This window comes from Mandrillus leucophaeus, unplaced genomic scaffold, assembly GCF_000951045.1.
Source record: "Mandrillus leucophaeus isolate KB7577 unplaced genomic scaffold, Mleu.le_1.0 Scaffold120, whole genome shotgun sequence".
Taxonomy (NCBI): Eukaryota; Metazoa; Chordata; class Mammalia; order Primates; family Cercopithecidae; genus Mandrillus; species Mandrillus leucophaeus.
The window spans coordinates 1,216,097-1,219,615 of record NW_012100321.1 but is presented as its reverse complement, the minus strand read 5'-3'; positions in this window follow the sequence as shown (position 1 = coordinate 1,219,615).

Genomic DNA, 3,519 nt, shown 5'->3' with positions numbered 1-3,519 from the left:
AGCCTGGCCAACATGGTGAAACCTCATCTCTACTAAAAATACAAAAATTAGCCAGGAGTGGTGGCAGGTGCCTGTAATCTCAGCTACTCGGGAGGCTGAGGCAGGAGAATTGCTGGAACCTGGGAGGCGGAGATTGCAGTGAGCGGAGATCGCACCATTGCACTCCAGCCCAGGCTGACAACACCAAGACTCAATCTCAAAAAAAAAAAAAGGAAAGAAAAAAAAAGAAAAAGAAAAAATCTTCCTTCTAGGGTTACGAAGTTGGCAATAGAAGATGGCGCTATCCACCCCACACACCGCCCACCCACTCCACAAGCCACACTAGCCACACAAGCCACAACCACCTCCGTCTTGGAAACGGGGTCCACACTTCACCCTCTCCAGCTTCATTGTGGGTTCTCTAAGACCGTGGTCCCCAACCTTTTTGGCACCAAGGACCGGTTTTGTGGAAGACAATTTTTCTACAGGCCAGAGGTTGTGGGGGCTGATTTTGGAATGATTCAAGTGTATTACATTTGTGGGGTACTTTATTTCTATTATTGTTACATTGTAATACATAATGAAATAATTATACAATTCACCATAATGTAGAATCAGTGGAATCCCTGAGCTTGTTTTCCTGTAACTAGATGGTCCCATCTGGGGGTGATGGGAGACAGTGACAGATCATTAGGCATTAGATTCTCATAGGGAGCGTGCAACCCAGATCCCTCGCATGCACTGTTGACAACAGGGTTCACGCTCTTATGAGGATCTAATTCCGTTGCTGATCTGACAGGAGGCGGGGCTCAGAGGGGAGGCGGGGCTCAGAGGGTAACACGAGCGAAGGGGCACGGCTGTATTTACAGATGAAGGTTCACTTACTCACCTGCCACTCACCTCCTGCTATGCCGCATGGTTCCTAGCAGGCCATGGACTGGTACAGGTCTGCAGCCCAGGGGTGGGGGACCCCTGCTCTAAAATACTTCCTAGAGCCTGGGGCAAGGAAGGAGCCTAGATTACCTTCCTGTGGCTGCTGTAACCAATTAGCACAAAATGTGGGCTTAACACCAGGGCCAGGTGCAGTGGCTCATGCCTGCAATCCCAGCACTTTGGGAGACTGAGGCAGGCAGATCATTGAGGTCAGGAGTTCGAGACCAGCCTGGCCAACATGGCAAAACCCATCTCTACTAAAAATACAGAAATTACCTGGGTGTGGTGGTTCATGCCTGTAGTCCCAGCTACTCAGGAGGCTGAGGAACAAGAATTGCTTGAACCCAGGAGGTGGAGGTTGCAGTGAGCCAAGATGGCAACACTGCACTCCAGCCTGGGCTACAGAGCAAGACTCCATCTCAGGGGGGAAAAAAAAAAAAAAGCCAGACAATTATTTTGGCATGGTTCTGCAGGCCAGAAGTCCAAAATCAAGATGTCAGCACTCCCTCCAGAGGTTCCAGGGCAGAATCTGTTCCTTGCCTCTCCCAGGTTCAGGGGGCTCCTGGCATTCCTTGGCTTGTGGCTGCACCCTGCCCATCCCTGCCTCTGTGGTCCCATCACCTCCTCCTCTACCATATGTCTCAAATTTCTATCTTCCTCATATAAGGACTCTTGTGATTCCAGTGAGCCCACCCAGACCCAATCCAGGATAATCGCTCCCCCATCTAAAGATCTTTAATCTCATCCGCAAAGTCCCTTTTGCCATGGAAGGTCACCTGTTCACAGATTCAGAGGATTAAGATGTGGACACCATCAGGGGTCGTGATTCTATCTGCTACAGGGTCTGAGAAGCCAGAGAGGAAGTGTGTCCTGTGGTGAAGAGAAGCCTTGAATGCCGAGCTAAGGAGCCTGGACTTGGCCTTTCCTTCAAAATAGATCCATGACCTGTCAGCCCCTCACCACCTCGACTCTGTTACCCTGATCCAAATCACTATCACCGGCCGGGCGCGGTGGCTCAAGCCTGTAATCCCAGCACTTTGGGAGGCCGAGGCAGGTGGATCACGAGGTCAGGAGATCGAGACCATCCTGGCTAACATGGTGAAACCCCGTCTCTACTAAAAATACAAAAAACTAGCCGGGCGTGGTGGCGGCGCCTGTAGTCCCAGCTACTCGGAGGCTGAGGCAACAGAATGGCGTGAACCTGGGAGGCGGAGCTTGCAGTGAGCCGAGATCGCGCCACTGCACTCCAGCCTCGGTGACACAGCGAGACTCCGTCTCAAAAAAAAACAAAAAAAAACAAAAAAAACCAAATCACTATCACCTCCTGCTTGGACCATTGCAGTAGCCTCCTCTCTGGGATCTTCACTGCCCGCCCTCCGTAGTCTCATCTCCATCAGCAACCAGAGGGAGCCTATTAAAATCTAAGTCAGATCAGAGCACTCCTCTGCTCAGAATAGGGTTGCCTGATTTAGCACACACACCCACACAAACAAACATAAACACATTACAGACTGCCCAGTTAACTTTAAATTTCAGGGTTGGGCCTGGTGGTTCATACCTGTAATCCCGGGGCATTGGGACACCGAGGAAGGATCACTTAAGGCCAGGAGTTTGAGATCAGCCTGGGCAACACAGTGAGATCCCATCTCAACAAAATAAATTAAAAATTAGCTGGGCATGGTGGCACGTGCCTGTGGTCCCAGCTACCTGGGAGGCTGAGGCAGGAGGATCGCTTCAGCCCAGGAGATCAAGACTGCAGTGAGTTAAGATCACAAAAAATTTTTTTTTCATATTTTATCTGGGAATCTTGTATTTTATCTGGTAACCACAGCTCACAGCCCTCCTGTGGAGCCTACGGCACAATGAGTGTGATTGTTAACGATAATTACAGAAACACACTCAGTTTTTTTTTCCCATGTCCTTTTGCGACTACAAAACACCACCCACAACTTTCTCCCACAGTATTTTTCTACAGCAAACTTCAATTTTTAAAAACCTGATTTTTGGCTGGGTGCAGTCCTCATGCCTGTAATCCCAGCACTTTGGGAGGCCGAGGCAAGCAGATCACGAGTTCAAGGGATTGAGACTATCCTGGCTAACATGGTGAAATCCCGTCTCTACTAAAAATACAAAAATTAGCTGAGCGTGGTGGCGGGTGCCTGTAGTCCCAACTACTCGGGAGGCTGAGGCAGGAGAATCGCTTGAACCTGGGAGGCAGAGGTTGCAGTGAGCCGAGATTGCGCCACTGCACTCCAGCCTGGACGACAGAGCAAGACTCCGTCTCAAAAAAAAAAAAAAATCTGATTTTCTTTTAATTGCAGAGGAAATGGATGCTCATTGTAAATATTTAAACAATCCAGAAGTACACTCCTCCCGACTCCAAAAAAAAGAAAAAAGGAAAGAAAAATACCAATGAAAAGTCCCATTCCTGTCACCCTTCTGAATTCAGCTGGGAATTCACCTAGACTTTTACAAAGGCGGAGTTTGTGTTTGGCGATGGACATGCAGGTGCACGATGTTCAGCAAGTTTTAGTTCTGCTCATTGAAGCCATGTGAGCGGTCTGCCTTACTCACCCAGGATTTCGAAGGTCGATTTGTGGCGATTTG